We start from the raw sequence: 12,248 nt of genomic DNA on the forward strand, positions 1-12,248 counted from the left end.
TGCTGAAATTAGGCGGCGTCCCCTTCTTTCTGATGTCGTCTTTGAACTCGGCTGAGCTGAGCCTCATTGTCCTGTCCTGTGTGGTGTCTCTCCATTCCCCTCTGCGTGATAAAACGGGCCTCCCGGTCTTATGGCATCCTGCTCGGCGCCGCCACAGTACCTCAGCTCTCCTCATCTGCAGTGTGTCCTCACACAGGCCCACGAGCCATAAAACCTGTATTTTACACACAGCTGATTATAGAGCTCATACTTACCGCAGCAGTCTGAGTAAAGTATCTGCGTTAAGGGATGGAGGTACGACTGTGAACAGGCACGATGAGGCACCCAGGAAGTGCTCCATCAAGGCAAGCTGACCCCCCCCCACCACCACCACCCAAGGATGAGCCATTCAGATTCAAATGCGACCCCCCCTGCATTTTGACTGGCCAGTGTCATCTGTCAAATGGGCGTAATCTGATGGTAATACTATTGTGTGATGATGGAGCAGCACCCCAACCACCACCCACCCACCATCTGCAACAGCCCCCCCAGTAAGGGAGATGATTGTGTTGTATTTAATGTAAAAACATTACAATCCTACCGCGCAGCGTATTTGACACATTCCTGAAGTTCCTGAAAGTGCATTGTGGGAAACCCCATGAATTGTCCAATGAAATGCCTGCGAGCAACTGACAGTGCTAAAGCTGGTTTGCGATGATTCATTTGTTTTCCCAGATGATCTTTTCAAAGTGGGTTTCATTACAAGGCAGCCCCTCATCAGCCTCATCTTTGCTTGTTGGTTTAACTTCACGTCCTGCCGCTGGAACTTGATGGCGTTGTTGTGATGTCGCCCCCTGTTGGTCCACAGGAATGTTGACACGTCAGAATGGCTGTTCTGGGGAACATGCCAGTTTGAAACTCATTTAGCAGTATTCATACTTGCTTTGTTTTTCACTGCAGTACAGGTTGGACTGTGTCATGCAAATATAATCTGAACACATTGCACCTTCCCTTTAAGATGAAGGCACTATACCTTCCCTTTAATTTGAATCCATTGCACCTACATCCTACATCCTACCTGGTTTTATCTCGTTTTTCGTTTCTCTTCATCTTAGCAGTGTTTGAGCACCCAGACTCCTGGCCAAAGGACTCCAGAAGGTCGTACAGATCTCATACATCAGAGGTGTCCCGTCGAGACCCCGAATCACCTCCGTAAAGGATGCCCTGGTGTATAAATAGCTCTAATGAGGTTAAACGCTCTAACGTAACAGTTGTCTTGCACTTAATGTCAAAACGCTGCAGATCCCTCATGGATCGGGGCTCTGCTTGGGGGGGGGGGGGGGGGGGGTATGATCATGGAACTTTCCAGATAAGCATTTGGATATGGATGTAATGCATCTTAATATGGTGGGAATAACTCAGCACCAGACACCCACAGACATGGGTTAGAGGCACACAGCACACACGTGCCCCAGCGGGTGTCACTGTATTAAGAGGTTGGTCCCCATACCCCCCAGGGAGAGAGTCATGCTGCTCAGTGGACCCCCGGTGTCGAATGTAATGAGTTAATGGGGAACAATGGATGGGGGCAATGGTATGGTGGGGGCTTTGCTGGACGCACCCGGGGGCCCGTTGACCTAGCGGGGGGCACCCCTCTGGGGGCTAGAAGGGGCCCAACCATCCCTTTATCCATAATGCAACGTGTTGCGGCCAATCAGGTTCAGCCAATCTTAAGCTGGGAATATGAATATATGCGATATGCACGTTTGTTTGATGATGAGAAGGGAGGGATACTCTGACGTTGTGGCAGGACAGTGTCTTGATGCGTGTTGGTGAGAAGTTGTGCTGTAGCTGTAAGGATCTCTCCGGAACATTCTGCCGCTCTAAAGGCTCGCTCAGCTCCGCCCAGCCTCAGTAACTCGGGACATGGAGACCCTCGCCGCGCTCAGCCGCCCTGCTGCGTTTCCGTTTACGGTGTGATAAATGGTGGACATTTATGTCAGATCAGTGTTGTGACTTTTCAAACCGCTCCACCATAAATACAGACCCCGCCCTGTCTGTCCATGACCTTGGACGGCACGCTTATGAGGCCGGACACCACCAGCTCACTGCTCACTGACATTAACAGGCTATTCACTTCGCGGTTACGTCATTCCTATCGTTTTTACATAAATAAAACGAGTTTTGTTTTTTGTTTTTTTAAATCATTGCATATTCGGAAACAAACATATTTAAAATACGATATTTAGTAGTTATTTTAATTTATATATTTTTCTTTTACAGGATGGAAACGTTTAGAGGCTTCAAACAGATAAGACCCCCCCCCACACCCCATCGGTGAGTACCGGAAAAATCGCCGTGTTTCCTCTGTTCATGTTTACCCCCAATGGTGCTGAAAGATGCTCCAAAAAATCTCTGTATTGCTGGTTTTTTTCTACAGGGGTATTTTAATGTTGAACACGTGTTTAGTTCCCGGCTCCGTAATACGTACGCAGTGTGCCGCCGTTGTTACTAAATTCTGTCTCCCCCCTCCTGTCGTTGCTCTGCTCTGGCGTCCGATGGCGGCCACCTGATATTTCACGGTGTGGTCAGAGCACTAATAGGGGGTGTCATTAATTAACTGGGCGTTTTTCTATATTTACAGTAGTTTAAAATAGTACAGTAAATATGGTAATACTCTATTAATGAGGCACCTGCACCTTCGTAATGCCTTTATGATTCAGATCATTCATATCATTTATAGAACATTCATAAGCAGCATGTAAGTATACCATAACATCCTAACATACCGTAACAGATTTAATACACATCAATAACAGACATTATATGATTATAATGTTTGTTATTATAATATAATGCTTATTATTAATGTATATTCAAACTGTTAATGTGTGTTAGCATGTTAAGGTATACTTACATGCTGCTTATGAATGTTCTATGAATGCATTATGAAGGTGCACTGAATGTTCTATGAATGCATTATGAAGGTGCACTGAATGTTCTATGAATGCATTATGAAGGTGCACTGAATGTTCTATGAATGCATTATGAAGGTGCGGTCAATGTAAAGCGTTACTGTATATAACATGTACACGAGTTTTCACATCCAATCAGATAGTGGCAGAGTTTACCTGCTAAGACTCATTAAAACATTAATTTATTACCTGGACTAAATTTATGAAATAATTAGTAAGTGAGACTAGATCATTAAATTAATGATGAATTGGGCTAAGATCCTCACCTAGGGTGTCATTCTGTACTCACAGAGGCCGTGATCGACCCTCAGTAACGCTTTATAACAATTTTATCCTGCTAAATACTCCCAGTACTCTATGAGTATAGCCACTTTTACCAGGTGAGACATTCCTGGGTTTAATAAACACGCCCTGAGGCCCGACCCTGCCCAGAGGTGGGGAGAACGAGACCAGCTGCATTAAGACGAAGCACAAGGTCCAAACTGCACTGCACTGTAAGCTCCGCCCACACGAGTGTGTCAGCCGGCTTTTTTTTTGGGAAACCAGTGATTCCAGTGTAAAAAGGACACTTAAAAAGACATAAACAGGCAGGAGGAGCAACTTTCCCTCTCAGTTTCACATTTTATATTCCCCATTTCCAGGGCTGCCGGCTCTCGCACATCTGGCGTGACGCTCACGCTTTCAGACTCTCACGCACACCGAGGAAATCTCACGGTAAATCTATATTATTCCATTACAAACCTAGACTTAGCTACATCAAAAGCACTGGGGTAGTTTGCACACCCTACAGACTATTTGCAAACTGCTACATACACGTAGATGCGTGTGCATGTGCGTGTGCACACTTGCCTCGAACTGAAAATCTCGCTCCAGCCAGCTGACCAAAGTTGGCAGCCCCGCCCATTTTTCAGTTGGGTTGTTTAATACAGCCGTCCGCTAAAAGCAGTTTTGTATACATCTTTATCTCGGACTTTGCTTATATTTTGGCCAGCCAGCAGCTGGTTTCTTCCATTTGCCCTATAATCTGGATTTAACCGTCCCACCGCTGATAGACCCGGTGACACGGCACCACCCCCCCTCCCACCCCACCCACCACCCCCACACACCCCCCCCACACACCAGCAAGACGGCCACATCCTCTCCTTCTGGACATCAGTCGCTTCGATTCAGCGAGCTGTGTGTCGTCAAAGGAGCTCCATATGTCTGTTTTTGAGGCAAAATGAAAATTGAGAGAATGGGTTTGCGCAGGTTAACTTTTTTTTATGATATCAAGAGGACCCAGGCTTATGATACAGTGGAAGGCTGTACACAACAGAGTCCCCCCCCCCAGATGTAAAGACTAGTCATAGAGGCACCGGTGGCAGTAAACATTCTGGCAAAGGTGACAGCAGACCTTGGTGACCGATTTTGACTGCCGCCAGAGTGGAAGCCATTTTGAACACAAGCGCTTGTGTCCGTAGTCTGCGGCCTGCAGTCTCTGTGTAAACATTGTTTCACAGATTAGCCCCGATTAGCCCACCAGGACACGGAGGTCCGTAGGACCGGTTATAATGTGCCTCTTAAGGCCCGAAATTCACTGCCCGACCCAGTAACAGATGAGGAGGAGGAACGTCGAGCCGGACAGAACCTCCGCCACTGGCCGAATCGAGACGAGACGCTCAGACTACAGCGTAACGTCTAAAATGAGGCCGCAGGGTAGAGACCGTGCCAGAGTTCCACAGCGGCTCTGCGTGTGAGCTGAATGCCGCTGAGATGATTTCACGGTCCTCTTCAGGAATTCTCAAACTCCGTCTCTCCTCGGCTTCATGGATCCGGCTTTCGGGATGTTACCGTGTAATTACCGCTGATTGCCTTCTAGGAACCTAATTAGGGATTAAATCTCAAGTATTTACCCGAAGCCTTGAGCTAATTGGGGTAATTTCATGGGGCAGCTGGGCACACGGCGAGTCTGCCGGTGCTGTTTAAGATGGTAGTGAGGGGTTTGGTTACGGTGAGCGGGGTGGGGGTGGGGGGGGGGGGTAGACCGGGATAGGCCGGCGTGTCGCGGAGAGCTGGCCGGTCTGATAGACGCCTCTTTAACACAGTCGGGGGTGACTTTGTGGGAGCTCTTTTGATGTGACCACGCTACACCCCAACTTCACTTTAATCACCTCCAAGCTCAGAGCAACAGCTTCCGGTGCTGGAACACCAACAGACCTGAACCAAGCATCACGTTCGTCAACCGGAGCTGAGGAACCACGAACCATGATCCACTGGGCCGGCTGTGAGCACCAGTTAGGTTTATGGTTACGGTTAGGGTAGGCAGGTTGTGGTTAGCAGGATTTCAGCAGGTTTGCCAGTTGCTACATCATGCTGTGTTAAGCCTGTGAACAGCCAATCAGCCACCTCCAACAGGGCGTGCTCATTAAAACCGTGTTGACGATGCTAATCTCCAAGCTGCTCTCCTTAGGACATGGTCACAACACCGTCCTCTCCAAGGTCCAGCAGATCAGCTGACCTTTGTTTACCAATCAGCTCCCAGATCCATTTGTTATGCCATTACGAGGTGTGCTGGACCAAGGGGCTAGATGCAGGCACATTGTGGCATACTTAACACTGGACAGCTGAACATTAAATTAACACTGGACAGCTCAACATTGATTAGATTAAAATGAGACAGCTTAACATCGATCGACATAACAGTGGACATTTTAACACTGATCATCATAATTCCGGCGAGCTTAACAGTAGCCAGCTTCACACTAGACACCTTAGCACCAGTGTGCTTAACACTGGTCAGCTTCATACTGGACACTTACACTGACCGACTTAACACTGAACAACTTAGCACAGGCTTCTGCTGTGTTCCTGTTTACTGTGCCTGGTCTGGTGTTAGTCCAGCACCCTCCCTCAGCACAAGCCCATCCAGCTACTTAACACCACACATTTGTTCAGTGGCTTTGCATGGCACTGCTATTCCCAGACTCCGTCACTGTGGGTCGCCTCATTAAAATCGATCGACCGCCTCTCCATAAACATCGCGCCGTGCGGCTCTGTCCCCTGAAGTCTCCGTGAGGCTCTGACATAAGTGCCTCTAATTAAAACGTGGCGCCGTCCTCGTTCCGTTGTGCTGGAGCACCGCGTGATCACCAGACTATCCCAAGCGGGATTCACCAGACACACCATGGAGATGCACATCGCTTACGGAGCAGCCTGTTGCCAGGACGACAGTTTCCCCCATTCAGGATTTTTGGTAGGGAATGTTGATGCAAAACAGCATGTTTGTGTTCTGCGTTTGTGGAATTAATCCTCACCATGACACCCTTTTGGGGATAGGCCTCTTACTTAATGAAATTAATTTTACAGTCTTCATAAATGTCATTTAAAAGCTTTCGCTGTCCAACTGAAGCATGATGGTACTCTGGGTTCCCCATGTGGCCCACATGAAGGGCTGACATTTGGGAACAGAGACAGACAGGGGTCTGGAAGGGATGGAAAAGCGCCTGGCTCAATTGGAGGCCTGCCAGGCGACGTGTGTGACTGAATGGGTACAGGAGAGTCCGATTGGGCTGCGGGGTGTGTGACACAATCACATGTGACACATGTTTGAACACAATGATCTGTGTCTGTCTGTGTCACTGTCTGTCTTTGTTGTTGTCTATGTGTATCTGTGTCTATGTCGGTGTCTGTATCGGTGTCTGTGTCTGTGTGTGTCTATGTCAGTGTCTGTGTGTGTCTGTGTCTGTGTGTGTCTATGTCAGTGTCTGTGTGTGTCTATGTCAGTGTCTGTGTGTGTCTATGTCAGTGTCTGTGTGTGTCTGTGTCTGTGTGTGTCTATGTAAGTGTCTGTGTGTGTCTATGTCAGTGTCTGTGTGTGTCTGTGTCTGTGTGTGTCTATGTCAGTGTCTGTGTGTGTCTATGTCAGTGTCTGTGTGTGTCTATGTCAGTGTCTGTGTGTGTCTGTGTCTGTGTGTGTCTATGTCAGTGTCTGTGTGTGTCTATGTCAGTGTCTGTGTGTGTCTATGTCAGTGTCTGTGTGTGTCTGTGTCTGTGTGTGTCTATGTCAGTGTCTGTGTGTGTCTATGTCAGTGTCTGTGTGTGTCTATGTCAGTGTCTGTGTGTGTCTGTGTCTGTGTGTGTCCATGTCAGTGTCTGTGTGTGTCTATGTCAGTGTCTGTGTGTGTCTGTATCGGTATCTTTGTGTGTCTGCATCAGTGTGTGTCTGTCACTGTCTGTGTGTGTCTGTTGATGTCTGTGTTTGTCTGTATGCGTCTATGTCGGTGTCTGTGTGTGTCAGTGTCTGTCTGTCTGTGTCGGTGTTCATGTCTTTCTGTGTCAGTATCTGTGAGCGTGTCTGTGTGTGGCTTTGTCAGTGTCTGTGAGTGTCTGTATCTGTCTCTTTGTGTCTATGTCGATGTCTGTGAGTGTGTTTGTCTGTGTCTGTGTCTGTGTGTGTATCTGGGCTCCATGTGTTAACCTTCATCCCAGTAGTGCTGAATCTTCATTACGCATTTATGGTGGGGGGGGGTCTGTCTCTGTTCTGCTTGTCTGTTTTGTGTGTGTGTCTTGGAGGGGGGAGGTGGTCCCTCCTGGGGCACCTTCCCCTGACTTCCATTGACCTCTGATCCTGGATGTGTAGGCGAGCCGGGGTGGGGAGGGGGGGTTGTTTATCAGATTTTATGTGCAGATTGAGCCTGCCCCCCCCCAGTGATCCATGTGACTGCTTCCTCGTGAACATGCCTGTTTGTTTGTTTTAAACGTCGACATTGTTTGGGTCTATTTACTCAGGGTCACTGGGGGGTGAAACCTCCAGAAACCTCCATGAGTAAATGTCTCCGCAGGCCATTTTGAAGCGTTTCATAGCTACGGTAACTCAAAAGGTCCATCCTCACCTTCCTCGCTGAGGAATCTTGACCTTGATGTGTCACGTGCAGCGGATTCTGCAAAATGAGCATCAGCTACTTATCGAGTTGACAGGAACCCAGCCGACGAAGAAAGCGCGAGCCTGGAGCGTTAGCCCAGCCCGTCGCTGGGTAGCCTTTTGCAGGAGCGCTGGGCTACAGGAACATTCCCCCCACTTGGATGTTTACATCACGGCCGACTGTTTGTCATCTTGGACCAGGAGCCAGCAGAAGCTTCATTGGTTTGGTTTAAGGAAAAGAAATAGTTTGAAGAACATGAGAGGGGTGAGTGGCGGTGGAGGGGGGTGCTGTATTTACCTGGTGAGCTCAGCACCCACTGTGAGTGATCGGCCTAGTCGTCCATCTGCCAGGATCGGGGAGGAGATCAGAGAGGTCATGTGTTCCTGAAGGGCAGAGATCTTTGAGATTCTCACATGAGGCTTGGCAACTTCCCGGCTCCCAGAATCCTCGTCTTCCTCTGAAGATTCTGGAAGCTGGCGGCGCAGTTCAGCTGCAGGTTACCGTTTTGCACGTGACCCTAAAAGCCGAACCGCGGGTTCAATTAAACAGTCACACAAGCAGCGACTCTGTAGCCTGGACATTCCTTCCGGTTGAATCTGGGTCGGGTCTCATCGGGCTGGGGGCTTTTCGGATTTTCCTAGATTCCCGGATCCCGCTTCATCCCCACGGCTGGTGTTCGGAAGGCCGGCTAGCTCCCGGCACGGCAGCCGGATATCGCCAGGCAACCGTGGGAGACAGCTGACACGCCGGAGGCTTTTTGCTCTGATCTCCGCCGTAGACCATCCCTTTCATCGGCATAATGGGGAGTCTGCATCTTAAAGGGGCATTGCCGAAAACTCATTGGGGAGACCGAGGCCCATTTTAGATGCTGGTTTGGATATGCAGATGAGCCTGAGCCTGAAGGGCAGACATCTCACTTAAGTCCTCCAGAAATAACAGGAGACCTCCGCCCATGCAACCTGTGATGGGCTTCACCCAGGATGGAGATGGAGGACAAGCCAATTAAAATAACTAATGCACTTTTATGGCGAGGGGGCTGCCTTTGTGGGCGAATCCGGATGTCCAACTTTGCGCAATTATGTTCCATGGCGAATACTCATCCACACATCGGCAGATCCAACCTTGTTTGGAGCTTCATGCACTCTGGTTCCACCAGAGGGCGCTGGATCTGTGGGCCGAACTTCCAGCTGGAGATGGGATTGGGCGGCCTTCGCCCCACTGCAATAGACATCACTGATGGCGTTTCCAGGGATATTTAATTGTAACAGTGTCCAAGGCTACAGTTACAGATTTACAAATCATAATCTGCATGTTTAAATAGATTTTTAATGTCTTTCTCAACTGATGTAAGTCCTGGCTTAGTAACACTGAGATCCTAATGCCTTTCTGTTGTAATAAAGCCTTTAAATTCTTCTTCTGAGCCGTATGATGTTTATTTCAAGCTACAACACAGATAGGAATATATGGTTTGGCACCTGCCTAAGAAACCGCTTGATAAACACGACTCAAAGGAAGTCTGTTCAATGTTTGACTACATCCCTGTGTGCCAGTAGCATATTTAGACAGCAGTCTCAGCGGGTGTTACAGGGACACAGCCAACAAAGGCCCCCCTGGGCTGTGGGGCATTGTGGGAAGCATCCTTACGCATGAAACAGCTCTGCTGGCAGCGTCTGAAGCCATGAGCTCAAGCACCCAGATACTTGGAACTGCGTACAGCAGAAGAGGCAGGTTTATAAAACTTCCTGTGGGCGATGCACTAACCTGGAGTGAGAAACGAGTGAAGCACAGTTGGGAGTCTGAAGCACAGCCTCTGAACCCAGGACACACGCTAAACCCCTCTGCTTGGCACAGGGAAGCTCAAAATATGTCAGGAGGCTGGCAGTCTTGCTTCATCCTGTCTCACTTGCTCGGATGTCTAATATTGACGTATTTTCATCGGTCCCTGAACTGGCCCCTGGTTAACTCCCTAAGCATGGCCTTGTTTATCTAGATCTGTATTGACGCTAAAAGGTCATAATTTCGGGGGAAGACAAAGGGCCACCAGACTGCGGCGCCTTGCGTTCGATCGCTAATTACACCCCCTAACGCGTGAGGCCGCCTGCCGACTTCCCCCATGTCAGCCTTCCCCTCCTGAGCAGAGTCGCAGTTATACTGGACCGCAGACCTTTTCCAGTCTATTCCTAGACTGCCCCCCCCCCGCCCCTGTGTCACATAAATTCAGAGAGCATCCTCGCCGACCTCACACTCCAGCTCCTGATCTTCCATTAACGTGTCTCTATTCTTAAAACGATATTTCCCTCCTAATATTTACATTCATATCCTAGCTAATCCTTTGTTCATTTTGTCCTGAATCCTCGGTGATATGAAGACTAGTGATTGTTTCATTTTTTTCTAGACTGAATGGAAGAGAATATAAGTATCATCTGTACCCATCTGCATTCCAGGTATCTCCTGAAATAGGATTACAGTGCCCATATTTCTCATCTTCATTATTCTCCCCTGGCAGAATGAATGGCACACAGCCAAAGGGAAGTGTTATCATGGTTATCATACAGGTTTTTAATTACCCCCACAGAGCATCCGAAAAACCGGCACCAGATTCCCTCCATAATCGAAAACAAGGGAGTTCAGAAAGTTCCATATCATCGGAGCTTCTGCTCGCTGGTTCTCAGAATCTTTGTCCGGCTCGGCCTTCCTGGTCCTCCCAACGTCCGCCGGATTGGCTGAAGCCCTTCCCTCCTCTTCTAGGTGTCCACAGAAAAGGAGGTGACCTGTCAGCCTCCCCATTGACAGACCAAATTGATGGATGATGGCAGCTTGGTGTGGAGCTGGGCTGTAGGCTGATTCCCGTAAGCTGTAAGTTTTGTGACCCTCCTGTGACCAGGAAGCTGGAGGGAGTCGCTAAGCGTGTGCAGGGCGGGGCCGACACGCGTCCATGTCCGCTGTTAGCCAATCGGCGAGCTTTGGAGTGATGGCCGTGCTCTTCCTCTTCATTATAGCCATAGTGTCTGCCCCCTGGGAGGACCGACCAAGTAAATGTCCGGGGGGGAAGTAACAGTGAAATACAGGTACGTCTGGATGCCAACGTGGATGGGCCACATGTAGCCCAAAATAGGCAGACATTCTATCATGCCCCCCCCCGACTTTGTCTGTGATTCCATATTTCTACCAAGGGTCACCATAGTCCCCGCAACCTCACCCCACTTCCACGCTAAGTATGAAGCCTCACCAAGAACTGCAGGAGTCACAGCAGTTCTCACCGCGGTCGGAAATGACTAAACAGAAGCATTCTGCTTCAGGATGTAGAAGGAGTGCATCGGGGGGGTAACCTCCGGGGGGGTTAAAGGGAGCCAGGGGCGGCCGATGACCTGTTACAGCGTGCAGAGAGACTCCAAACTCCCATTGCATCCTGGGGTATTTTCCGTGTTCAGACAGAGGTCTTCTTACTTAACTGCTCATAGGATAAAGGGGTGTCGATCCTGATATGTCAGTGCTGAACCACAGAGCAGCGTTGGCGTGATAGAATAAACCACTATTTAAGCTTTGGGACAGTCCATAGCTTAATTTTGGACTCAATTTTAAGTATAGACACACATAAATGCTATTATTGGCACGTTTGATGAGTATTCCATTAATTGTAAATTATTTTTTCCTCTAATTGTTCCAGGGCTGGACATGGGTGGTGTGCCCCTTGAGAGATGTTGCTAGAACAGATTGGAAGGTAAAGAGAAAATAATTTATATTTACATGTATCCCAACTTTGAAGCTGACCCTGAGTGATGAGTGTATTTGTGGGGAGTCATGTGACCAGTACCGAATGGGCCATTTAGGTAGGGATGGGCAGTCCTGAAATTCCAAGTTTACTCACTGTTTTTTGAGTCACATGACAACAGAAGCACATGTGGTAACGTTGGTGAGGTCAGCTGAGCCTCCTGCCCCACGCCTAGACGGCCACTTGTCACGAACCCGTAGATCCGAACTTGTGGTGACTGTAATGACACAAGCTTGGCTCTGTGGGTCAGTGTCTCTGTGGCAAGGGTGACTGTCGGCCAGGGATTCCGCCTCCCAGGGACTCGGCTCGTTTCCTCGGTTACCATTTATCCTTATCCCCCCCCCCCCACCACCCCATTCACGTCCAATCCTGCTTATGCAGTGTTTGTTATTTAACTTTGTGGTTGAATGTACACTAATGCACCCCCTCTCAGTCAAGTGTGTTACAAGTGCATAACCAGTCGGAAGAAATTTGCAAGAAATGTGAAGTGGTTGCCCTCAAAATCAGGTCTGTAGACTCAGTTGTTCTTATTTATTGTTGCGTATTTCAATATTGCTGCAAATAATGGTGTTTGTTGGCATGTAACTGCATATAATACATGTTTCATTGGCTACTATTTGC

At 48.7% G+C, this 12,248-nt stretch overlaps 1 long non-coding RNA gene across 5 annotated transcripts in view; it reads left to right on the forward strand.

The window, feature by feature from the left end:
• LOC111860760 (uncharacterized) overlaps nt 1–12,248 on the forward strand; it is a 41,097-nt gene that overhangs the window by 16,997 nt on the left and 11,852 nt on the right. For 2 of the 5 annotated variants that reach the window (XR_011985227.1, XR_002842089.2), the window contains exons 2-4: nt 2,263–2,316; nt 10,604–10,711; nt 11,523–11,576. This is a non-coding gene — a long non-coding RNA (uncharacterized lncRNA). Of the gene's footprint in view, nt 1–2,262; nt 2,317–10,250; nt 10,300–10,603; nt 10,712–10,854; nt 10,924–11,522; nt 11,577–12,248 lie in introns of all 5 variants that reach the window. The other 3 variants (XR_011985229.1, XR_011985228.1, XR_011985230.1) reach the window with 3 other exon arrangements.

Source organism: Paramormyrops kingsleyae, chromosome 24 (genome assembly GCF_048594095.1).
Source record: "Paramormyrops kingsleyae isolate MSU_618 chromosome 24, PKINGS_0.4, whole genome shotgun sequence".
In the NCBI taxonomy this organism is placed as follows: domain Eukaryota; kingdom Metazoa; phylum Chordata; class Actinopteri; order Osteoglossiformes; family Mormyridae; genus Paramormyrops; species Paramormyrops kingsleyae.